Source organism: Hermetia illucens, chromosome 1, assembly GCF_905115235.1.
Source record: "Hermetia illucens chromosome 1, iHerIll2.2.curated.20191125, whole genome shotgun sequence".
NCBI lineage: Eukaryota > Metazoa > Arthropoda > Insecta > Diptera > Stratiomyidae > Hermetia > Hermetia illucens.
The window spans coordinates 52,529,824-52,557,396 of NC_051849.1; the positions used below are offsets into that span (position 1 = coordinate 52,529,824).

Sequence of the window (27,573 nt, forward strand, 5' to 3'; positions counted from 1 at the left end):
CGTTAATGATCAGAGAAGAAGCGTGATAGGTGCCTCTGTGTACCTACCATATGATTCTTTTTGTCCTCCACTGACATCAGAACTCAGAAGAATCCCGCCATTTTGGGTAAGATCTCTACGTGAATCTGTCCTTGCCGTGGTCAAGACGCACGACGTAAGCTGCACTTTGGCAGATCTTAACAATCTTCACAAAAAGTGGCTCCACAATTCTTGGGTAGGATGGGATGGCTATCGGAAGGTAGGGTTTAACATCTACAGAAAAAACGAAAGAAAACAGAACGAACGATGTCAGTAACTACTAACTATTCATAAATTCAAAAAGTTGCCGCTCTTCATTCCTTGGTTTCCAAGGTAGAGCATGTAACTCTGAAAGTAGAGGACGTGATGAGGGTGATTGTGAAGATTAGAGAGGCCAATGATTGTATGCTTATCCAAAAACTCTGTGTTGCCGCCAAAGAGGATGGTGTCGATGTTTCTATAATTAAGTGGATCTATGCCCTGCTAATTGATTCTTGTATACTGAAGTAGGTGTTGACTGTTACCCCGCAACAAAAGCAACCAAAGGCTGCCCGTAAGAAGATGTACTTCCGCTATTTCTGCGGAATGTATTGACTTACGGTACTGCTATATGCAGAATGTGCCTACAGACGCCCAAGTTTATATGGCTGAAATGGCTTTTGTTACATATTGACTTCAGAAGGATTTATAAAAATATACAATTTGAAAGGGGAATAACTCTTCATCATCATCATCAACGGCGCAACAACCGGTATCCGGTCTAGGCCTGCCTTAAAAAGGAACTCCAGACATCCCGGTTTTGCGCCGAGGTCCACCAATTCGATATCCCTAAAAGCTGTCTGGCGTCCTGGCCCACGCCATCGCTCCATCTTAGGCAGGGTCTGCCTCGTCTTCTTTTTCTACCATAGATATTGCCCTTATAGACTTTCCGGGTGGGATCATCTTCATCCATACGGATTAAGTGACCCGCCCACCGTAACCTATTGAGCCGGATTTTATCCACAACCGGACGGTCATGGTATGGCTCATAGATTTCGTCATTGTGTAGGCTACGGAATCGTCCATCCTCATGTAGGGGGCCAAAAATTCTTCGGAGGATTCTTCTCTCGAACGCGGCCAAGAGTTCGCAATTTTTCTTGCTAAGAACCCAAGTTTCCGAGGAATACATGAGGACTGGCAAGATCATAGTCTTGTACAGTAAGAGATTTGACCCTATGGTGAGACGTTTCAAGCGGAACAGTCTTTGTAAGCTGAAATAGGCTCTATTGGCTGACAACAACCGTGCGCGGATTTCATCATCGTAGTTGTTATCGGTTGTGATTTTCGACCCTAGATAGGAGAAATTGTCAACGCGAATAACTCTTCAAGTCCCCGTAGAAGTGAAATATCTGAGAACCATTTGAGATAAGAATTCTCTTTAAGATAAAAACACAGGAATTGTGAAGGCTGCAAAGGCAGCGATCTTTGCGGGGATTCAAAAGCTGCTCATTTTTTATCCCTTCAAAAATCGCTCATTAGTCTAGATATCGGGGTACATAATTACTGTGTGTCTATGACCCAGTAATTAGGTACCTAGGGTAAATCTCGAATGGAGAGGAGAGTGTTCAATTTCTCCCATGCCGGGACCGGAAGCAGCAACTGGAGTGTCGGTAGCACTGACTAATGCTGCTGTCAAACACTAGGAAGGAGCTTTCCGTACGAACAAATCGCTGAACTTAAATGCTGCTAGACGCATCAAATTTCTCAGAGGCAACTCATCAGACGCTGCCACACATCTGCCCTGGGAGCTTAGCACCCAAAGTTAAAAAATCAGGGACAAAAACCACTTACGGTTTCGTCCTGTGCAGAGGCAACTCATCACACGTGCCCATGGGAACAGAATGACCGAAGCGGTTTGCAAATTTTAACGCTCTTCTTTTATACTTTCGCAAAACAAAACAGGACTGCAAATTATAACCGGCGTAAGTCCGTCATAGTTTGGTCCGGTCCGACTTCAATAGATGAGAAGCTGGGACCCCATCCACTTGATGAGGACGCATCTAACATCAGACTTTTGATACTGATGTACTCCAGTTGCGGCGGATAACATCACGTCCTCTAACGTAAATCCTGCGATACGCAAACATATTCAGGATATTCTGACAAACTGGAATCCAAATGCTAGAAAGTGCAACAATACGTCAAACTCAAAAGGCTCTTCTTATAATTTCAATATTTATCATAACCAGCATGAACAGTGGGGCTAACGGCAAAAATTGAGCGAATAGTGACTTTCGTAAAAATTCACTTCCAGAAGCTTACCCCGCCGATGGAGTTTGACAACCTAACACATTCTACCTTCACCTCTCTGATTAAATACACAAGTTAAGGAGGGATGGACCGTAAAGACTGTAACCTAACGACCCTCCACCATTAAAAGAACATGTCTGTAGTCCTTGCACAGTCCGCAGTGATATAGATTGTACCTACTCTGGGCGGTCCCCCACCACTCCTCGAGACATATTAAGGTATCAAGGTTGGACTGTATGGGAATACACTCCAGTGAAGATGAAACGGAGACAAATAATTTAAGGTCGTCAGCATACAGTAAACATGGATAGATGGAGATGGAGCGGAGATCATTGATAAAAGTCAGCAACAGTAGGGGGATCAACTATAGAGCCTTGGAGAACACTGGAAGAAGAAGAAAGGAGGGAAATTGCTGTTAACAAGGAAGATGTTAAGAAGCCCTTTAGGACCAGGTCCGACATAGAGGTCAATATTGCTAATGTGGAATTCAACTAAGGAAGGCGTGACGAAAGGAGAGGCGAGAGATTTAGAGCAGTCTGCATCTAGAAGAGGCGTAGAGGAGGCAGTGGTTGAGGGAGTAAATAAGGAAGAAAAATAAAAGCAGGGAAGGTCGCAGGATTGTTATCGGGAGTTGGCTGTGGAGTCATATAAATTGATGGAAGAAGGAAAAGACTGGATACTGGACTGGACGGGCAAGGGTGACCTCGACGCACAACAAGTATCTCTTATGCGCTCTTTAAATCATCGACTTCACAGTGGAGTGCTTAGCTTTGAAATGAGCATAGTCGACGGCCGAAACTTCTCCCGCAATGCCTGTTTCAGGCGGATGTCATTAAAGATCTCCACTGTGAACCAGGTTGGATAAGAACGAAGATAAATAGGAAAAGAAGGATAGACATTACAGGAGAGGAGATCTGACATGAGATTATAAAACGTGCCAAGGGCTTGATCACAAGTCGAGTGAGATATGCGATCCCAGTTGATAGACAGTATGGCTCAATTGAGACCGTGAAAAATGACTTTGTATAAGTTGAGCTTAACAGATTTACGTACACTTTTGAAATTTGAACGTGAGGGTTCTGCGTCAGAAGGAAGAATTGCCGAGTGCATCACATTCGTTCGTATAAGGGACTTTAAAAGAAGCTATCACTAGTCTTTTGTTAGTCTGACAAAAGGTAATTGTGAAGGTGAGCCAACATTGCTTGTTATGTACTCCAGTACCTCCACCATGGAAGTGGCTGTTTTGGTGGGGAGGTTACCTTTAACTCAGACCGCTGGCATAAGTGGGAGAGTTTCAGCAAACAACGGGAACGATATTAAAGGGTTGACTTTTGGGTTGCAATACGCGATCAGCAGAGGAGTCTGCGAATAATGTCCCGTTGAATACGTGCGATCGGAGCATCGGAGACTTTTTCGGAATTGCTCCCTTGGCCCACTGTACGGCAGGCTGAGGTATAGTGAATAGTAGGCGCTGCCGCTCTGCAACAGGAATGGGTCTAGCAGTGACAAGAGTGTGAGGCGTCCGAACCATGATTTTTCGTATGACTTGTTTGCCATATATATACAATAAACTGTCATTCCGCAAATTATCATCCAATGTGTATCTTCTAAAACAGATCCTGAATAGCATCGCAATGGTTGAAACTGATTTGTATCAACTTTATCAATCGATATGGATTACTCAATACAGCAGATATTTGCCGTACAGGTTAGTCGCCTTCTTTTCTTCCCTACTGCATAATATGCACCATGGCTCTCTGATCCATTCCTTGATGATATAAACTTCTTTTCAAACTTCCTGCACCTTGTCCTGCTACTTCGTTTCGATCATTTTTATCCAATATTCGACTACTGATTGCCGCACATGCAACCTGTTCAGCTTTCTCTTGGGAAATGTTTTCCTTGCTTCTCTCTGATTTGCTGCGCTTCCTGCCTAAGTTTTCCAGCTGCCGCTTAAGTGTTTTCTGACTTTTTTTTTTGTGTTCCGACTATCCCTTGTCAAATAACACACGCCATTTATATGGCAACTGAAGGCAACACCATGTGGTCAATTTTGGATTTGACACTTTTGTTGATGCGTCGATCGGAAAGAATGTCTGCTGTTGAACGCCACTTCATCCAGGGAATTTCATGGCGATGTAAATCATTGTCTATCCGAGGTGATTTAATTACGTAGTTTTGAAGAGGACGCTGTTACTGGTCCGAAATACCCCGAACAATCCACAAGTATCCCTCCTTTTATTAGAGATAACACTATTGTTTCTGTGGATGAAGGATGAATTTAAAACCGTGGAAGAGTGCTCCTTCAACCTATTTACCTACTCATGATCGTAGACGAGAAATCCATCGTAAATATCATTAGTCGAACCGCTAACTTACTGGCTGTGACGCTGTGCATCGCTTCGTCACGGAATTGTGAATTCTGTTCACTATCTCATTACAGGGCTCATTTGAACTGTTGGCTCATAATCCTTTAAAAATAAGCGAGCTAAGCTGTACCTAGCCCAATGAACTGTGATCTCAGAGTTCTCTCAATGTATTCCCTGCGTCTCACAAACAAGTAGGGAAACCGAAAGCTGGACGCTTCAGGTATTAAAGGTTTTGTAGATTTCTTATATAAAACTATTTGAAGGATCAAGACCTTTCATTTGACACCCCGCATGAGTATATTCGGAAAAAATCAGCATGTACGGAGACCCCCGCCCCCTCCACGTAGAACGATGTAACTCAATGTATATGTGAGCGTTCATAGTTCCCACCGTGTGTGTGACAGACAGATAAGCTGACAGCAATCAATAAACCGATATTAGTAAGATTTTGTTTTGCACAAGACATTGAAAACTGGTAAAGAGGAAAAAAATTTAAAAACAAGCTAGCTGCAAATTTCGAAACAACGCCGCTAATAGGGGCTGACCTCACAGCTATAACATTCGGCTATCGATTGGTTTCGGCAATGGTATTGAGAGCCCTCCAACTTGAGCGATAATTTGGGCGGAATAGGCTGTAAAAAAATGAAATGAGCTGACACTCTGAAAAGTACTCCTCTCCCTCTTAGGACGCTATGACTTTGTATTCTGGGAAGCCTAGTGGTAGTAGATGCGAATGGTGGCCTTTTGCTGATAGCTTCCTCTGGAAGTCAATTTTTGACAACATCCTCGCTGCTTAATTTAACGAGATTTTAAGAGCAAGGTGGAGGATCATTACAACCGAACAACCGAAAGGTGACATTGCCATGCTTAAAGATGTGTTCTCTCTCGAATACGTTATGGAAAGGTATAGTGAAGTGTATAACATATGATGATAAAAGGAACTATATAATTTTATTAGTTAGGGAAGCAGAGGCTGCTGTAAATAACAATGGTTTCAACACCTTATACGAAAGAACTTACATGTGGTCGTCTCAATGGCCCTGTGCGGGACTCTGACCATAAAATTCTCATTTACTACGATGAGCAGCGAAACAAGTGAAAGGAGCATTTCACCATGATTCTACATTGTATAAAACCCGGTGAACTTCTCCCCCATTGTGAGTGATATGGAGAACTATCGTGACGTGGACACGAACTGTTGGTCCAAAAGAAAGCGAAATTATAACATCTTTTCCATCAACACACTCAAGTAGAGTAAAGCCCTATCAAACTGCTCAGCAATCTATGCAGAGTGGGAGAAGGTAATGATCGTTAAGTTGCCGAAGAGGATATACTTCCCATTTTGAAGGAATCCAGGAATGCATCAAAAAAGTCATCGACTTAATAGACAAAAAGCAGGCTGTTTTTCGCCGGGTATTCTTTGGTGCTGATCATATTTCGATCATTGTGGAGCAGTGTACGGAATTTAGACCTCTTTCGCTCGCCTGCTCTTGAGCTTTGGAAGACTTCAAGTAGCGTGAACAAGGAAAATACCTGGAGTGTTCTACGCAGGGGAGACATTCCGGAGAGACTAACAGCTAGCTAATGCTAGCTAATGCTAGCTAAACTATTTGTGGTGAAACTCCCTTCCCACAAGTGTCACTAGAAAAGGCCTTGGTTCCTTGACTAAAGTTGCAATCTAGACGACATTACACTTCAGAAATAAAGGTTTACCTCTCTTTTTAAAGTTTTGTTGAAAAAGGAACCTTAAGTTCACTGTCTATCTGGAAATATACCCGCCTGTGTATCGCGCATCTACCTGTCACACGTAATTTCCGTAGGAATATTGATACTTACTGAGGCAAAATTTTGTGAGGAAGCTGGAACTGTAAATGACATTGCATGTAGCGAATGTCATTGGTCTACGTTAAGTCTAAGGGGTGTCTCCAGACTTGCAAGACAGTATACATTTCAGAGATAGTATTATACAATGGCCTTAATATATGAAGCCTAAGTGCTTGAAACTGCGGTAGATGATGGCTTAGATGCATTAGCTTCAATTGCAACGGCATTTTATTAAGAGCACACTTTCCCCTGAGAACACAATGTATTTGGCCAAACTCTGTTGAGAATTTTCCAGCCATGTCAATATCAGCATGGCGTTGAAATTGCTAGGGTTCTACAGCCACCCAAATTCGACATATATTCGTGCTTCTATTCTCACTGTTGATCACGCAAAGCAACTTTCAGTTTCAGGGTCAACTCATTGCCGACTCTACCATCGATGTGATGCAACTCCTTGAATATTGACTCGATTCGCGATTAAAAAAATCGTCTCTTATTCGCAGGTCCTTCTCACCTCTACTCATGATAAATTTACCTTGAATAAGGACCTCACTATTCCGAATAATACACACAAAAAAGCAAGAAGTTCCTCGTTCTCTCCTCCAGTCACCCATTTTCGAAAACGATGTAATTAATTCACTTCTACTGCAGCAATTTATTCTCCGGAACTATAAACTTTTGGTGCATTCGAATCGGAAAGTGTCTTTGTGGTAATGGAATGTTGACTCTTGGGTGCTGTTAGACGTTTAGCCTGAATGGATATGAAACACCTTCAGTTAAACTACCATTAATTTAAATCCTGATAAGTCAAGCAGGAACTTATTGAACAGTAAGTTAGTTTTCGGAAGTTTGAATACAGAATTTCAAGGCAGTGTGGGGTCTGGTATGTAATGTTTGAAACTCAAGTTGTTCCCTGCTTCCTGGTTGGTCTCAACATTGGTAGTTAATAATTAGTTATATACGAATGCCTACATCGCAATTTGGAACTTTCCTAGACTTCACGTGGTGTAGGACCGCCACAAAGTCAAAAGAATAGTTTGATGAAACACGTTGAAATTCATTTCATTTCTAAGCTAATGAATTTATGAAAAGCTAATAGCGACTGCCAACATGAGCTGAACTGAAATGGATTTTTCATACAGTGGTTGGTTGGCTTTCGGTACTTTGTACTCTTTTCAAGTATATTCATTCTCCTTTTCACGTACTTATCAGCAATGCTATTTCGACCATTTCTGTAATAACACACACCGTCTCGCCTGGAGTTGGTAGCGTTACTAAGCGATAGGTCCCCACCCACCCACCTTTGATTGTTCTCACACACTTAGTCCTCCTTCCAAACCGGTGACGTTTATAATATAGTAGAGCAAACCCCCTCGGTTACGAGTGATGTGTGGCTATATATTGGGCTTCCAATGTTGGCTAACAACCAGGCCAGCGATACGCCTGCATTTGCGACTTGAAATTGAAATTCATCATGCCGTCAATCACTAACTCTAGGTATTCAATTTTGAAGTGATAGTGTAGCCAGCAAAATGAATATTAATCGGATTCCTGTTGTACAGCTGATGGTCAAGAAAACTTCCGCTAAGTCAAGTTCAACCTAGTTTCCAGCCAAGTTTTTATGGAACTGATATTCTCATTAACGTACAATATCTTCTGGTTGTTTCGGGATGGCAACCACAGACAAATGCTGGCAAAACCAATTATCGTAGCGCCTTTCGGAACGGAAATCACAAGGATTCCATTGTACATCACTTTCTTTAAAAGAGAATCACCAAAGTGTCGTTGCGGTCCAATGCCACCACAGCGTAACATTTGTTGGAAGATACCGCGTTGCGAACTAGCTTCACTACCACGTCTACAGCGTCGATCATGAAGTGGATTTGGCAAAGCTTAAGTTGTCGTCTTGATACGTAATCCTTCTATTCTATGAACACAAACGAGAATAACTCCTTCTACCATGCATAACTCAAACACACTGATAGACCACCTGAGTCTGGGCTTAGCTGTGAGTATAAAAGCTCTACTGGAAACCCCCTGGGTATTTTATTATCCCCCATTCATCGGCAAACCTCCACACGTTGCTTTTCATTTTCCGCTGGTATTTGTCATATTTTCGACGATGGTTTACACTTTTGCGGTCCCCTCTACATCTCTCCGTACACCCTCCTGAATCGCCCTGATTTTCAAATTATTTGTCCGGGGCTTGACAGATGTCCTCCCTATTTGTAACTTCATCAATATCTTTACATCTTATGAAAATTAACCGCCCTTGAGCCCGAACTTCCCAACGACTTTTTCACCTTTCGGAAGAACTTTTAAGTCGGCTTACTGGAAAACTTCTTTAGCTCCAGCACTAAGTCTCCTTTCTGGAAACGGATTAGGTTTGACCAATCGGTGTATGTCGTTGGAGATTTCTTTTCTTTTTCTTCGATGGCGCTACAGCGTTGGTCTCTCGGATGCATCACTTACAATTACCTCGATTCTAAGACCATGTTCTCCAGTTGGAAAATCTTTGCATCGGTCTGCAATTTGGGTCCACTGAGTCCTCTCGACGTTTCCTTGGCTTCCCATTGGATCGCCCTTTTTCTACACTGACGAAACTACACTTTTCTTTCAGTAATCACATGGTAGCGTCCTCACGTGCAATATGTCTGAGGCATATGGCGTGGGGCATTTGATTAAATATCTACCCGTTTGGTGATACCCCGTCATTCTCCTTTACATTTCTCTTTTATCATTGCAGCGACTTTAATCCACCCTTCCGCGATTCCTTTTTGGCACTTAACTTCATTGATGTCATATAATCCGGCGTCATTGCTTCCGTAACTTTATTTTATTCGGGCTTTGCGTCCTGCAAGGCTACAAGGAATTATTTGATCTTTTTCCGCTCCTCTTTTTGATTTATCTCTCCGATTTGAAAAAGTGTCACTTGTGTCGCCTGTATGACGATTGCTTTTTTCGCGACTTTTTCCGCGACTTTTTCCGATCCTGACGCTGTTATTTGGACCCCGAATATCCCTGAACATATTTCTAATCAGTTGGTACATGTTGTATTTGTTCCTTATGAATTATGAAACAACTCAAGCGTGGCGGGTCTATCATCATCATCATCATCAACGGCGCAACAACCGGTATCCGGTCTAGGCCTGCCTTAATAAGGAACTCCAGACTCCCGATTTTGCGCTGAGGTCCACCAATTCGATATCCCTAAAAGCTGTCTGGCGTCCTGGCCCACGCCATCGCTCCATCTTAGGCAGGGTCTGCCTCGTCTTCTTTTCCTACCATAGATATTGCCCTTATAGACTTTCCGGGTGGGATCATCTTCATCCATACGGATTAAGTGACCCGCCCACCGTAACCTATTGAGCCGGATTTTATCCACAACCGGACGGTCATGGTATCGCTCATAGATTTCGTCATTGTGCAGGCTACGGAATCGTCCATCCTCATGTAGGGGGCCAAAAAAAAAAGTATTCGACATCCCAGGCTCAAAATGCTCTTCTCCCTGGACTACCGAAATCTTTATATCCACTTTTCTCATGGGACATCCTCCAATTTTGGAAAACCAGAAGCGTTTTACTTTCGTTGCCCTCCTCCAACCTCAATCTTGTTGGTTAATTGTTAGTTCTTATAAACATTACAGCGCTAGGTTTTTGTTGTCATCATAAACGGCGCACAAATTGGTGTCCGGTCTATGCCGTAATACGGAACCATACACAAACCGGTTTTACGCTGAGGTCTTCCTAATAGCTGTCTATTTCCTGGCCTACTCCATCGCCACATGTGAAGCAGGATCTACCACGTCTTCTTTTGCTTTATAGGTTTTCCGAACTGAATAGTGAGTTTATTGTAATCCAGATGATCGTGGTATCGCTCATAAATTCCACCGTTATATGGGCTACGAAGATGGAAATCCTTACGTTGAAGGTCAAACATCTTTCGGAAAAATCTCCTCTTTAATGCCGCCAAGAAGGAACAAAGCGGGAAGGTTATTGCTTTACCTAATTAGAGTCTCGACCTACGGTTCGAGCAAAGCAACATCCGGTTTTTATCGGTTGCAATTTTAGGAATAGGAATAGGAGGAATTTTAAACGAGTTCAAATGTTCACTCTCCTTTCTTTATTGACTAATGCTATTGGATATTGTTGTTATCTTCGCTTTCGGTACTGAATTTACCACAATATATTTCGTCTTGCCTTCATTAGCGTGCCTCGCAAGATCTCGAACCACGTGTTCTATCTGGAAGCAGTTTATGCACTTCCAGATTTTCATCCTATCATGTCAATATCGTCAGCGTTCCGTCAGTAGTTGAATAAACTTATAGCACTTAGTGCCTTTGGCACCTGACTCAGCATAAGGAATAACTTTTTTCAAGGCCATGCTAGAGAGGACACTTGGTAGGGAACGCCTTTGTTTTAGATCGTCGTTGATTGCGGAAAGTCTCTAGGGTGTTGCCGCTGGTTCTATCTGGTCTCGCACATTGAGCAGGGTCAGGCTAGTCAGTATTATTAATTTTCTAACGATACCGAATTCCTTCATGAACTTACATAGGTCTACCATGGCGATGCTTTCACAAGTGCCCTTAAAGCCGATAAGCAATAGTGGAATTGATGATGTGAATTTTTTAATGCAGAGGAAAATCTGACCGTACGTAAGGTCCCTCAAGTGAAGCCTCTTTGGTATGGGCCAGTGCCACAGTAAATATTCGGTGTAGGTAGGTAGGGAGGTATATCTTATAGATATGATAACTCCATTCCTGTTACACTAGGGATATCGAACTTTCGACGAACATAAGTTGATAATCGGTTTGATGTAGTTTGCCGCCTCCATATTTAGCGAGGTTGATTAAAATTCAATCGGCCCTTGGGGACTTATGATCCTTAAGTCGTTGAACTGCACGGAATATTTCTTCCATGTTTGTGGCAGCATTTGTCCATAGCCGCCACTTGGCGGGACCAACTCGCCTATATTCTGATTCACAAAAATCTTCAAGTTATCCTTCCAATATGCCCATACAACCGGAAATAAGATTTCTTTCTTTGTGTCTTCTCCCGCACCTGGTGCAGTTCGCGGGCCTGTTAGTTCTGCCCTTTTCTTGTCTGTTAAGTTGCCTTTCCGCTCGATGAAATTCGCGATCAGTTTCTGCGCGGGTCCGCATTCTTTGAGATTGCTGCATTGCCCAGTATACAGCATTTTCCGTTCTGTTGGTAGCTTACATTCATGGTCGAACTAGTCGTTCCGACCTTTTTATGATTGGGGCCAAATATGCATATAAAGGTAGCGATGATAACGTTCTTCAGGTCATTGTGAGGATCATTTGTCTGTGCTTCACCTTCAGAACATCTCCGACGTTATCGCGGCATCCATTTCCCCTCATAGGTTTTACGAAGAACTTTCTATGAATGGCTTCAGTGTTTCTATCATCTAATTGGCAGTAGGAATTCAAAGTGGTCAATTAGATTGAAAGTGGTCCCTTCTGAAGAGGGTTATGTTTATTTGTTGATCTCTTTCCACATAAATAGTTTTCCGTGTAGATTTGTGATACCTATCCAACGCCGAAGCTGGAGGTCCAGTTGGTACAATTTGTCCCGTTTTTTGGGCAGTAGGCTCGCCTCAATTCCGTTAAGTCTCCAGTTTTCCATTTCCAGAAGAAAATTCTAGCAACCACTACATGGGAATGAAGATAGGTTGGCTCGTCAACAACTCTCCAAGTGCGCGCACCATAGTGGGTACCATTAGTTTCACCCTGGAAAATGTAGTGTCGGCGGCTTAGCGACAGAAGCGGAATTTCATTCGCCTTTTCCGGACAACTGGTCCCTTTCCCTTAAATCTCATAGTCCAATTCCAATAAAACCAATTGTAAATTCTGTTTTTTCATAATTTTCCAATGGTGCAAGCCAGAATTGACCAGAACAACCATTCGTTGTCCCTCATAGTTTTAAGTTCAAAGTCATGGACCGGGGACGATAATTATCGGGATCGGGACCGGCTGATCGATTGAGAGCGGGGCAGTTGAATTGAGGAGTTGAGGTTGTGTAGTGCGGGAGGGTAGAAGTGTAGCTAAAGTGAAGTGGACCAAGGAGTATTGTTTGTGTTTTTTTGTTTAGAATCCTATCGTAAAATAAAAGAGATTTAAGAGGAGAGGGGATGGCATACTGGGAGATGTAGACTCAGGCAGGTATAACGATATCCTATTTCCGTTGACTAAGTTCCGTGCAGTTGGCGAGGTAGCAGTTTCACAGAAATCCTCGTACGTATTATATGTAACAGCGGACGGCACTTTGCCAAATGGGCAAATGGTCTGGCGATGTTAAGGTAGGGTGGGTACCTCCAAGACCGCGCCTCGCAGTACATCTGAGGCGGGAGGAACATTGATGTGACCTGGATCTTCCGTTCTAATCTAATCACTCAGGTCTGGATTTGTACGATTCTACACGCGCGGTCGAGCTGTTTTTTTTAAATTTTTCATTTTCAGGTTAAGCTTGCACCATTCCCCGTGTTTGGTTTATTTTTCAGAATCCGGGGCGGTCTCACATATCGGAAAAGACACGTGAATTTTTGTGAAATGGCTTCCCATTCCCGTGTTTGGCTACCGCAGAGGCGTGTAACCACGTGTCGACGGAGCACTTCGATGAAGCTTCAAAATTGGCGGGAGGATCTTCCTAGTCAATTTCGCCATCTTTTTAGATTTTTGGGATAACTCTCCCCTCCTTGTCGTCCCCGGCCTCCCAGAATGGCCTTTTGACTATCGACGATTCGATAAATGTCATTACAAACCTATACTGCCCTTGGACTTCCAGAGTAATATCTGGCCTACATTTATCACATTCATAGCAGAAAATGTGCTGCATTGATACCATAGCAAGATACTTTCACATGCAAAGAAAAGGGTAGAGATTCTTGCAAAGGAGAATTACTTGCCACTTTGCAGTATATACATTTTGATTCTCGACGATAAAACGCTGACCAATTACAAATGTATAAGATATGACTTGTAGTTTCGTCCAAAGTAGAGTCAACTTATCAGATGCTGCCTCACCCTGCCGGTCCGCCATTAAGAGGATAGCAGACTTAGTAATCCCTCGATTCTTAAATAAGATTTTAAATTTATAAGAATACCAGCTAGGAAGGAAAGAAGGCTATTACCCCAGCGGTTCATTACAAGATCTTTACTATAAATTGGTCACTCGGGATGGCGAGAGGAATGTGTATCGACTTGCCAAAAGCTGACAAGAACGCATACATGATATCGAACACTTCTGTTGCATTAATGACTAGAACAGTACTTTGCTTCCCAACTCTCGCGCGCGACGGATAGAATATTTCGAGTAGATTTCAACTAATAGATTTGCTCATCCTCCACTTTCACAACCATTGCCGACATTTGGAGGAGTCCCACCTGTCAGCGCAACTGAGGTCAAGGAATCAATAGAATGGATAGAATCGGGAAATGTCACAGAAGTTGACTATATCGCATATAAGCTTTGGAAAATGAAGAGCTGGGACCCAACACTGTGGCTCAGTGAATTCTTCAATCGGGCTATTCAAGAAGGTATAATACCGTCTAACTTGCAAGGAAGTACCACAGTTCCAATATGAAAGACAGTGCAGCAGAATATTCAAACTACCGTCCAATTTGGTTACTCTACCATTTCTAAAACGTTAGATATTGTCTTCTCTTTGTAGTTAAGTCTAAAATTGGTAGACCAGTAGCTTGCTCCAAACTACAATTTTATTTTATTATGTATATATATATTTCGGGAGCAACTTACTCTCTTCTTCAGTACAGAGCTACCTGAAGTAGCTAATAAAATAAAATTGTAGTTTGGAGCAAGCTACTGGTCTATCAATTTTTTACTCTACCATACCATGAAGATATTTAACGCATTCTTGACAACCATATTCGCGAAATCGTTTAAATGACCCTGAATCAAGCCGGATTTGTCAAGAACTGCGGAACTACTGACAGAATACACGTTCCGCGTTTATTCATGGAGAACCACAGTGAGAAGCATTGCCCTCTTTACATCACATTTTGTTGCTCTGAAGAAAGCGTTTGATGGTGTGTCACATAAACTAATCTGGTATTCTCTACGACTTAGTGCCTGAAAAGCTCATGCACTGGGGCCAACTGCTCTTCCACAACCCGAAAAGTAAACTTCAAAGTATGGCTAGTGTTTCAAAACCGCTTCGTGTTTCTGTTGGTTTTTATTCTTGTTATGGACACTGTCACGTGGGACGTCCAACGTCCACCGCCCTATACATGGGTAATGCAGATAATGTTTTCCTAGCTTCTAATAGCAATAATTATCTCGAACAACTTGTCTAAAAATGGAATGATCCCCTCCAGCAACACGGTCTAAGATTAAATCTGAATAAAACTGAATTATTGACGACAATGGCAGTGACCAGATAACTGAGTGGTTAGAGCACAAGGCTATCGTACGGAAGGTCGCGGTTCAAATCTCACTGGTGACAGTGGAATTTGTATCGTAATTTGACGTCGGATACCAGTCGACTCAGCTGTGAATGAGTACCTGAGTCAAATCAGGGTTATAATCTCGGGCGAGCGCAATGCTGACCACATTGTCTCCTACAGTGTACTGTATTGTACCGTTACGGTCTTGAATGAACTGCTCTAACACACTTCAAGGCCCTGATCCAATATGGATTGTTGCGCCAACGATTATTATTATAATGGCAGCGACCTGTCCAGAACTGAGCGATTTAAATATCTCGGGTCATTGCTATCAGCCAATGGACAGTTGCGTTATGCCTCACTCAACGCATCCACGAACGTCCCAAATTTAAAATTTACTGCAGTATCGTCTGCCCTATCGCCCTCTATGGTTCTGAGTGTTGAGCGACTATAAAAGATAATAAACGACGTCTTGCGGTAATGGAGACCAAGATGTTGCGTTGGACTAGTGGCGTGACACGCTTTAATAACATCCGAAATCAGGATATCCGCGTTTGATATAGAGTTGCCCCGGTCATTGAAAAATTGCAAGAGAGGCGTCTTCGATGGTATGGTTACTTAATTCACGCTTACGAGAATTCAATCGCCAAGATTAGTCTGAACATCGAAGTCGATAGTAACCTTGGCTTAATACTCTAGATGAGGATTTGAAAGCCTCGCGGTTGCATCCAGATCAGGCTTTTAATGAAACAAAGTGGTGCAACCGATCACGACGAACCGACCCCGCTCTTGAACGGGACAAGGGCTGAAGAAAAAGAAGAATGCTTTGCTCGGCATCGCAAAAATCCCCCTAGTTCACAGTTATCATACACAAGTCCAACGACTCGGTACCCGACGAGTGTCACCGCCACTTCTAGGACGATGTGACGTATCGAACGATGCATTCCAATCTTACTCGGTGATGTTTTGTAATGTGACATTACCTTTAACAAAAGCAATGTCATAATCACTTCCCCACTAGGTGGTGATGCTGTAATGTTGTTTCAAACGTGTTCGGTGATCGTAATGTGATATTACACTTAAAAAGTGGTATTACTTTTATTATACGTACATCACCTACTCATCCGTAGTGTTGGTAATTCCTAAACTAGCCCAACAATATTATAGTCTTCTATTAGATAGATCCCAATGCTGTCAAGCCGCCTGTTGGAAAATCTACCAGGAATGAATTATTAGTTTTCTCATGAATTCGGTCAATTACTATTACCGTTCAACAGTCACTCACTCTGCAGTTTTCAAAATGGAGGATTGGACAATAAATTTAGATGATCCCACTCTTGTTACCAATTACAAATACTTCTGTTTAGATGCCAAGAACATTAATAAGAGTTAAGTGAGAAATAAATCTCAAAAGGTATTGCTCAAGATAGTGTACTACGACATCAGAACGGTAACAACTTTTGCCAGCAACTCTGCCATTCCATGTACATCTATAATAGGATGTTAGGCCAACCGGAGGATTAAACACAGAAGATTTCAACGAGGAAACGTTTCCAGCTCCTCCACTTCGAATTGACTCAAATTATATTAGCAAACATCAATTACTTTCAAAAGCCCCCATCTATTTCCGGTACCTAATTAAAATATTGAAAGTCCAGCGAAATATCTGCAATAAATCTCAACCCTTAGAACCCTGTAAAGTGTGCGCCTACAAATATTACATTCACTAATCGAAAGCTATAAATCACAATATTAAACTCCTTCTGTGTACGTCCATCTACCGAAAATCTAATTAAAAGCAATCGATTAACATGTGAATTTGACAATGCCTATATGCGGGTATGGCACTTTAGACCCTCATTGGAAAGTCACACATGTACGTTTTCTGTCAAGTTAGGTATGAGTATCCCTGAAAGGACGATTAGGTAATATAGATTTAAATTTTGACGTGTCAAGATGATATAATCGCTGGGCTTAAGGCCGTTCTGTATCTAGAAGTGAAGGAATGAGGATCAGTATAGTTTCGGTGTTGTTTTCGAAAAGTTTTCCTGAAAAGGATTGACAGTGATGTTCGTTATTGTAACAATTGGGAATCGAAAGTTTGAGAAAGATGCATTCTGTGAGAAGAAGTGTATATCAAGTGATGGGAGGACAATTCCTCGGTGATTTATTATCAGTTCTATTCAGCAAAGTAAGCACATGGCCAAATTCGGTTTCAAGGATATATTTTATTCAATATTTTATACTGAGAAAGATTTCGATCATAACTACTATATATGATTTCCAAGTGCGTGTTCGCTTTCCTTTTAAACCCCTTCGGTTTAAAACATTCTAGTTAACTTCAAACAAAAATTCAATATTTTATTTACGAAAAGAGTTAATAAAATTGAAATTTGCCAGAAAAATTTCTTCAAATTTATTCCTGTTTAGATTCAGATACACATCCATCCATATTGTATTCAATATAAGAACTCAATTTTCGCTCAGCTGTTATTCGATTTGTATGTCTACACTATTACTGAGCTTCGAACGCCAGCTGATGTCATTTTCAATTCCACTATTATTCTGTATATCAGACATTTATATTCAGTGCTGTAGATCCATACTCCTTAAAATTGAATCAACAATATAGCATCGAAATGCAGCTATTGTTGAAGCTATTCAAATCGGAACACTAGTGTTGCAGCGGATATATCTAAATGAGCCAATTCTTCTTCCTGGCTGGAAATTTAGTCCCCTTCATACCATGGCTTTCCCTAATGAGTTCGAGTCTCTTGTCCAGTCCTTGTAAGCCGAACAACCACTTATGATAACTCCCAAGTCACATTCAAATGGCACTCAATGTAAGGACACGATAGCCTCACATGTGATGAACTTAGGGATCATCATTCATCCCTTAAACGCTGTGGTAGCGGACGGCTTCATATTGGTTATTCATAGTTTAATTAAACTTTTATTGTTGTTTAATTTAAACTTATGTTTTTAATACAAATGGTGTCAACCAAGGCGTATATCCATCTTTGTAAGGTTTTGTGTAAAATGCAACTTTATTAAAATTGGTTAAATGTCTTTTGTTTTTTATTATTTTTTGGAAAAGATAGAAATCTTCAAAATACACTGGCCTGGCCACGCTAGCGTGTGGAATTTCTAACCACTAAAACCAACCCCAACGTCGTCACGGGGCTTAGTCAGCTCACTCTTGCTTGGTCACCTTTCGTCTCTATGCGGCGTACGTAGCCGCGCTTTTCTTATTTCCTCAGCCTTTCTCAGTTTGCTCTGGATAGATGCGATCATGGAGTTGGTCGCATCCCAGTCCTCCTGACACGCTACCATACTTCACACCAGATTTTCTGGTACCAGCATCTCTCCTAGAGTCTATTCCAGGTCCTTCTTCTGCGATAAAGGAAAAATCGATTTGATGTCATATATTTTCATCATCTCACCTGTCAGGACATCATTCGGCATCATTCCCGAGATAACAAACGCAGCATCATCTGCGACAGTGATGAAGGCAGAGTACACTGCACTCAATCTGTTAGCGTTAAACGTGACCTGTAATGCCTGTCCCCAAAATGAAGCTCAGGGTGAAGCTCACTAGCTATAAGCAACCTGAAAGTATAGCTTGACCCCCACGTTCGCCATCATTCTTACCAGGGCCGCACTTGCAATAGATGCTTTGTCGTAAGCATACTAAAGATGTTGTTCCGCATCTATCATTACTACTTCTTACTGATTATGATATGATTCCCAATTTGAATCATTTTCCTTTTCTTCAGCCTTTTTCCCGTCCACAAGCGGGATCGGTTTCGCCAATCGATTCTATCAAATGTCTGATCTGGATGCAATAGCGAGGCTTTCAAACCCCATCCAGGTTATTAAGCGTATTACCATTCTTGTCAACACAAATTACGTGACCATACCATCGAAGACGCCTGCCCCGCAATTTTTCCACGATCAGAGCAACCTTATATCGATCACGGATATCCTCATTACGGTTGTGATCAAAACGTGTCACGTCACTGGTTCAACGCAACATCTTCGTCTCCATTACCGCAAGTCGCCGTTCTTTGTTTCTTAAAATTTTCTTTACAAAACAAAACTATATTAAAATCGGTTCAATGTCTGTCTTTTTTTTTTCCTTTGAGAAGGTGGAAATCTTCAAAAGACACTGGCCTGGACACACCAGTGTGTGGGATTTTTACCCACTTAAACCGCCCCCGACACCCTCCCTGCCCCGCAGAACCCACCATAAAGTATTACATCACGGGGCAGAGTCAGCTCACTCTATCTTAGTCACCTTTCTTCTATACGCGGCTTACGTGACCGCGTTTTTCTCCTCTCCTCTGCTTTTCGCAGTTTATTTTAGATAGATGCGATCATGCAGTTGACCGCATCCCAATTCTCTTGATGTGCTAGCATTTTCGGCACCAGATTTTCTGGTACCAGCACCTCTCCTAGAGTCTCCTCTAGATTACTCCTTTCTTCCACAAATCTCGGACAGTGGAAATATACATGCTCTGGGTCCTCTGGGACTCCATCGCAATTTGGACAATCGGGTGAAGGTATTGGAGATATCGTCCATGCCCCGTGAGAACCTGAGTGAGATTATAATTAATCTCATCGTGTCGTCTCTCCAACCACTCCTTGATGGCAGGAATGAGCCTGTGAATCCACCGACCCTTTCCCGAGCGTTCCCACCGCTCTTGTCATCTTTTTATGGATCTCTCCCTCTAAGTCTTCTTCGTCCGCGAAGAGGAAGAGGTTGGTTTCGCATTGTATATGTTCGCCATCTCATTTGCCAAGATGTCAATCGGCATCATTCCAGAGATCAAGCATGCTGCATCATCTGAGACAGTCCTGAAGGCAGAACATATTCTCGGGGCTGTCCTCCTATACACTGCATTCAGTTTACTAGTGTTAACTGACATCCGCAACGCCTGCCTCCAAACTAGGGTTGCATAGAACATGATCGAGGTCACCACCCTGGCTATAAGCGACCTAGAAGTATGCCTTGGCCCTCCCACGTTCAGCATCATCCTCGCCAGGGCCATACTAGCAGTGGATGATTTATCATAAATATACTGCACGTGTTGCTTCCTATCTATCACCACCCACAAATATTTGATGGTCGGCTTGGAAGTGATTATTATTATTCTGTTAAGGGAAAGTCGCACCGCGTCCTTGAAGAACTATTATGCCCCTTTTACTGGTTATAGTGTACCTATTGATCATAATATCTCAAGCAGGCCTGTAACCGTTAGGAACTTTAGTATGTTCCCTACTTCCAGATCTTTCAGCTTTGCATCTGGTATTAAGTGTTCTCCCAGATGTCTCAAGCAGCTTTGCACAAGTACCGGACACTGTTCCAGGACGTGTATAGAGGTTTCGTCCCCCTCCTCACAAAACCTGCAGGCAGTGTCCGTAGATATGCCTAGTTTCCCTAGGTGATAGTTCAGCCGACAATGACCAGTGAGAATTCCCACTATGATTCGGAGGTTCTTTTTGGTGAGGTTTAAGCAATCCTTTGTGCGCATGGGTTCGTATCCCCCAATAAGCACCCCGCTTCTGTTTTTTCCTCCGCTAGTGTCAGACCAGAGCTCTCTAGCCAGCTTTTAACAGCACTGATTGCCTCACTTGAGTATAACTCAGCATCTTCAAGATGCTTTGCGACAACAACCAGCGCCATGTCGTCAGCGTAACCCACCACTGTGACGTCCTCCGGAAGGGAAAGATTAAGTACATGATGTTCCAGAGTAGTGGGCCCAATACGGAGCCCTGCGGGACACCCGCGGAAACAACGTACTCCTGGGGTCCGTCATCAGTGTCATACCAGAGCCTCCTTTCAGTTAAATAACTATCGACGATAGCAGCGAAATAGGCGGGAATACCAACCTTTGCTAAAGATTTCCGTATTCGATTCCAATTGGCCGAATTGAATGCATTTTTCACATCCAGGGTTACTACCACGCAATATTTGCTGGTACTACCCTTTCCGTAAGTTGCATCTTCAGCCAAGGCATCTATGGTTGATCTGACTTTGCGGAACCCTTACTGCCGCCTTGGTTCTCAACCGGGGGGAATCTATTATAGATTACCCGCTCTAAAGACATATGGGTCGGTATGAGGACGGTTCACCTGGAGATTTACCAGGCTTAGGCAGAAATACCAACTTCTGCCGCTTCCATGCCCTAGGACATGCACGCTTCGAACAACTCAGCGAACATATCCAGTTTGGATTTCACAGCAAGCTTAAGGGTCTTAATCGGTACTCCGTGCAGTCCCGGCGCTTCATTGTCTCCTATTTTACCGCAGATATCCAACAGCTCGTCTCTGGTGACTGGCGGAATTGCCGTCACATTCAGAGGTGGCTAGAATGTGTCGGTGCTCTCCTCTTGCTGGGCCCTGAATGATTTTTAGCAAGAGGGTGGAATATGTGATCTGCGGAGGTGAACGGCCTCTGAATCGTCCCATTACGATTCTGTAGGCACCCCCCCACGGGTTTACGTTCGCTTCTGAGCAGAGCTTCTTAAAACATTTTCGCTTGCTTCGCTGGATGGCGAGCTTGAGATTTTGCGCGCTGCTTTATAGGCGGGCTCTTTTTGCCCCTGATCGACTCTACCTACCGCTTTCTGAGCCGCTCTTCTGGCTTGGTGGCAGGCTGATCAGAGACCAGCCAGTTCACCATTCCACCAGTAGTTTGGTCTCCTACTGGGGAATGAGCACCTCCATGCTCCATGCTTTAGCAATGCATTTGGTCACACGGACGGCTCTTTCCATAGAGGCGCCTGCTTTAAAAGCTTGATCTAACCACACCTCTGTGAAGGTCAATTCATTCAAAGTTTTTGCAGACCAGCCTGAAATCTTTCTCTGTTTCGGGCATGATGGGTCTTTGCCCTGTGGCCCCCAAAGAAGATCGCCTGGTGATCGCTGTGGGTGTAGCGTTGGCTGACGCACCAGGACATACCATGCGCTAGCGCAGGGCTGACAAAGGTCAGGTCTACAACCGAACCTGACCCACCTTTCTGAAAGGTGTTCACGGCAGTTCAGTCCGTCAGTCTGTCACACACATACTTTTCTTAGAAACGGCTATACCGATTGAAACGAAATTTGATGAGAAGGTGGGAACTATAACTGCCTAGACATGCAGTCAGTTATACTTTTCTACGTTGAGATTTACGGGGGGGGGGGGGGTCCCAATATAGTCATGTTTGGTATCAAATGAAAGCTATCGATTAATACTTTCCCAAGCCGGTCTTAGTTTTGAGATGTATTAAAAAGGAGGAGTGGAAGGGTGGAAAGTGATGATTTCTTTAATGGACCCATTCTCAGAAACTAACTAACTAAATGTATATACATAACGGGCTACGTATAAATGAGATGATCTGCACTCAAATATACTCACAGAAGAACCAGACACACCTGAAGCCCCGAGATGCCGGTTTCCCGACTTGTTATAGTTTGCCAACATTTTGAACTATAGAGAGTAGCTGGACGAACGATATTACGGTCAACCTTAGATTTGAGACATTCGTTGATACGTCAATCACAAAGAACACCAGTTTTGGAACGCCACTTCATCTAGGTTGCGTTAATGAGAGAAGGAATTTCATAACGCAGTTCTCCATTGCCTGATAACATTGACACGAGATATTTACATCATGAGGATCCGTCGTCGAAAGTTCAGTTTTATTTAGATTCAATCTGAGATCGTATTGCATGCGATGATCATTGGACAAGTCGCCCGAAATCATTTTTGTCATTAGACGCTAGGAAAACTGCATCTGCATAAATCAGTGTATAGGATACTGCACGTCGAATGTCCCGTGTGGCAGTGTCCATACCAAGAACAAAGAGGATTGGTGATAGGGCGCTACCTTGATGAATACCAACAGAGACATAAAACGGTTTTGATAGACCCGTATCTATGGTAGAAAAAGAAGACGAGGCAGACCCTGCCTAAGATGGAGCGATTGCGTAGGTCAGGATGCCAGACAGCTTTTAGGGATATCGAATTGGTGGACCTCAGCGCAAAATCGGGAGTCTGGAGTTCCTTATTAAGGCAGGCCTAGACCGGATATCGGTTGTTGCGCCGTTGATGATGATGATGATGATGATAGACCCGCCATACTTCGAACCTTACTTTTTGGATCGTGGTAAAGCAACGCACGAGTTCTTCTAGCACCAAGTGTTATCGTAGAGCATACCGGATGAGTTCGTGTGGTACACGGTCAAACACTTTCTTTAGATCCACATATGCAATGAAAAGAGGGCAATGGTTCTCACGATGTTTCTCTATGAGTAACCGCGCAGCGTGTGTTGCGTCAATGGTTCCGCCATTCTTGACAAATCCGCCTTAACTCCCGGTTATTTCAACTATTTCACGAATACGGTTGTGAAGAAAGCGTAGTATGAGAAAGTAACCCGATGCGTACGCGGTGAAGAAGTGAATAGTGCGATCAGCTGATATAATGGTGAGCTTCATCAGCCGATTATTAAATCGTTCGACTTCTTTAATCACAGAAACCCTCTGGGATGGCAATGCCAGCACCGTATTGAGGGTGTAGACTACTCCCGATAAAGTCGCCCAGCATTTTTCCGAAGCTTGTTACTCGATTCGGTCATGTTGTTTCTGACGACATTGGATGCACTTTCTTTGTCGGCCTGTCGCGGGATCAGTCACCAACAGAGGATGTAGCATAGTGGAATAACTCGAATTATACTTTATTTATCTCTTTCCCTGATCTCAGCATTTTATTTTTGTTTTACTGAGGGGGCTTGGAACCAGCATGCTATGTTAATAGCATGGCGGGGTTAATTGGTAACTGTCTAGAAAGTGATAATGTGACCACCACCCCAAATACAAGTCGTGTTTCTTTTCCCATGGCTGATCATTAAAACCGCCTTCATGTTTGATTTCGCTAGGTCAAGCTCGACAATCTCCAGCACATTTTTATGGCACTGACGGTTTCATTACTGTACACTTCAATGTTAGGTTTTTTAGTGAGCACAACTATTTCATCCGCAAAACTGGGTTGGGTAGCCTTGTTCGAGCAGGAGAGGACACAAAACTGTGCTTTGATAGCTGTGGTATCGTAACTGCTGGGTTAAGTAAGTAAAGACGCCCGTTTTATTGAATGAGCTTTCTATTCATTGCCAGCTAGCTGAATGCATCTTTACGTATAACGTTATCACGAAGTAAGAATTTTTGAAAAACATCGCAACGTAAACCAATCTCTCCATGGTGGCAATCGTAGGATGAGCGTGGCGAAAACCAGACTCCAACCGGTCAACTCTATAATCTGTGAAAGCGAAAAGTTTATTATACCTCACCTTTCTTAGCATCTTCCTTATCGTGTCTGTAAGACAAATCGATGATCTTTCGGTCTCTTATTGGATTTTGGTAGTAGAACAAGTTTCTACCACTTCCACCAGGCGGGAACACCTGCTAATATGCACCAATATGCCGATAAACTGTTGGCCACGATATTAAAGGCTTTACTGAGGGCCGTTCCAGACCGGGAGCTTTACTATTATTTTACTGTTTATTATTTGCGATTTATCGTCACTATCGACAAGTAGATGCAAGCAAATCAGCTGTGGTGTTCGCCCCTCATCTTCTTCATAACAACCGTGTACGCTGTTCCCTAGGGTCTGAGGTTAAAATCCACGCAAACTTCTTTAAAGCATCCCTGCTTTCTGGTGTGTATAGTTCGCTTAAGTCGTGTACTGTTCTCCTCTGGAGTACCAGCTAAGTCTACAACCTGCAACTCCGCGATTTCTTCTTTCCGTGACCAGCCATTGATGAGGACCATTCGCCTTGGCAAAGCTGCGTTGTAAGCCGTGTAAAGCCGCACCATCGAGATTACAGCCTCCGAAAGGCATCTCTATGAACGCGAACGCATCCTTCAACCCTGGTTTTTGGCTCCCCATCGGAGGCCACGCGGCCATACGGCCCATTTTCGATCTAAGGAAAGTTGCCTGTCGCTATGAGTATTGTGCTCACTAACATATTAGACCATTCTCCTCGTTAATGTAGTACCAACATATGTCAAATCGACTATTGAGTTCGAGTCTGTTCAGTGGCAGCATTTATGATGTTTGCTAACACTAAATCTAACTCCGCAAAATCTTCGAATAGAACTCCTTGTGTTAGTAGTTAAACTCTCCCAATACACAACCCTTGCATTCGAAACTAACACAATTAGCATTTCCTCGTATTGTGCCATCGACGCGCTTGGTGGAGCATAAAAGTGAGTAAATTATTTATTTTTCCGCTGACAAACCCGACTCCCGGACTACTATTTGTTAGTTAGCTTGATTTTTCCACGCCCATATTGCCGCCTTGCCACTTACATCTTCAATAGAGACCCCGTCGTCGTTGTTGTGGTCAGGCTCACTAACTATCACGATCATGTGATCGTGTTCTCCACATTTTTTTAGCCTTTTTAACCTATAGCGTCTTATCAAGACCTCTGAAACTCAATCTTGCATTGGAAAAAACCGAAGTAGTCATCCTCATTGAAAAGAGAATTCCGACCCTGCGTCCCATATCATTCGGCGAGTTGATAACAGAGTCAAAACCAGCGGTAAAGTACCTCGGGCTGACTCTTGACTCAAAGATGAACTATTTTGAGCAAATCAAAGTAGCAGCAAACAAGACTGCAGCTGGAGTTTCGGCGTTAAGTAGGCTAATGGCAAATATTGGGGGTCCTACGTCTAGCAGGCGACGTCTCCTGATGAGTTAACGCAGTCTGTCCTGCTCTACGACGCATTAGTATGGAAGGTGTATCGTAAGCGTCTCGCGCAAGTACAGAAGGCGAGCTTTGTGGATGGCGTCTGCACACCGCACTGTCTCTGAACCGGTAAGGAGCATCAAGTCGTATACAAGCGCAAGGGAAATGAGCCAAGGGAGGTTGTTGCTCGTGAAGAACGGCAACGCACTCTAGACGAGTGGGTAGCTCTCTTGACAAAATGAAAGTAGAGGCATATGGACTGCGCGGCTCATCGGTAACTTAAGTGCGTGGCTGAATCGGATGGAAGGTTTTCAGTCTTATCTGCACAGGATTCGAAAGGCACGACCTCCGGATTGTGTGTTTTGCAATGGAGTTGTGGACGACGCCCATCACACTTTTTTATTGTGGAAGGTGGGATGGGAGTCGTCAGCAGCTCTATGTAAACACACCGGATCTCTCTCCAGGCAACATTATCGAGGAGATGCTGAGGACTGCTGACAGGTGGAGCCGTGTTGTCCATTACGTTCAGGTCGTCCTCGTTGTTAAGAAGATAGAGCTCGACCGGGGGCAGAGCCGGATTGCGGGGATTACTTGAACTGACAGTTCCCTTCCTCCTCTTACCTCCCGTTGGTGAAAAACATTGCCTGATTTGAGGGGTCCAGAAGGCGGGAGAGTTCGGAGACTAGCGCGAAGTAATGTGACAAACGGTTCCAGGCTAGCTCTCTGACGATGGAGAGGTGTTTAGTTGACGACGACGTACAGAACCGGGAGGTCACCTTCCCTATTTGTGAAGATATCGGAACCGAATGTATTTTTTTAGCCCTATATTTCATGGAGATGTACCACTGCGATTTTTTCAAATTTTTTGGTTTTATAGGTTCTAAGAACGAGATCGGTTACACGTTTTGGGGGGTCATATTTAGAGCCCTCACTCCCCTCCCCCCACAGTTTCGAAAAGTACAAATTGAACCATTTCATTTGATACCCCACACAAAACGCTGCCACCTGCTATATAGAAAGGGATTCAAAGGCAAAATTCCAAATTTCGTAACAATCAGTCCAGCCGTTTCAGAAAAATCGGGTCTGACAGATAGGCAAACATTGACCCGATTCTTCGAACAAAACCTTAAAAAGAGTGGCCGAGGACTTGTATCTTTTGCGAACAGCGAAAGAATTACACACTACTACATGCGAATCTTAATTGCTTTTGCATAAAATAATTTCATATTTCTACCTTTCTTAAGGTATTCCAGTAGCATGAAACCAAAACATAGACTCGGCTTCATCCAAAACAATGTCAGAATTCTGAAGCTAAATTTTCTCTGCGTGGTTGATATCTCATTAAGTTTAGAACATTATCCCAAGGTAAAGAGGATAGATTCAATCACCATTTGTCAAGGAAGGGTGGGAGCCTCAGGGGCCGCGCCTCATTCAAGATCTGAGGCGGAAGAGGCAATAATTGGGACTGTGATCCATCATGGATCTTCCCCTCCTTCGCGCTGGGTCGAGCCGTTTTTTTTTATTTTATTTTCCAATTTTAGTTCGCGTTCTGGTTATTATTCGATAGGCCGTCGCGAATTTCCTAGTATTGTCTACTTTGGAATCCGGTGCGGACCCACGTATCGGAATAGACACGTTGATTTGGTAGTAATGAAGCGTGAGGGATCAAAGCGCTCAAAGGACCCCCCCCCCCCCCCCCACATTCCCGAGCCTGGCTATCACAGAGGCGTGCAAGCACATGTCGAGCGAGCACTTTGATGGAGCTTCAATCTTTGCGGGCGGACCTTCACGGTCAACTTAGTCAATTTTTTTTAGGTTTCTGGGATAGCTCTGCCCTCTAGGTCGCTGTCGGCCGCTTAGGATGATCGCTCTGATCATTCTACCCACATAATTCATTACACATTTTCTGGGTGAATCT

General features: G+C 43.3%; 1 protein-coding gene across 7 annotated transcripts in view; it reads left to right on the top strand.

Annotated features, from left to right (window-relative positions):
- The window catches only part of LOC119647112 (potassium voltage-gated channel subfamily KQT member 2), a 1,176,525-nt gene that overhangs the window by 1,006,874 nt on the left and 142,078 nt on the right, over window positions 1–27,573 (top strand). The gene's annotated exons all lie outside the window — the stretch shown is intronic.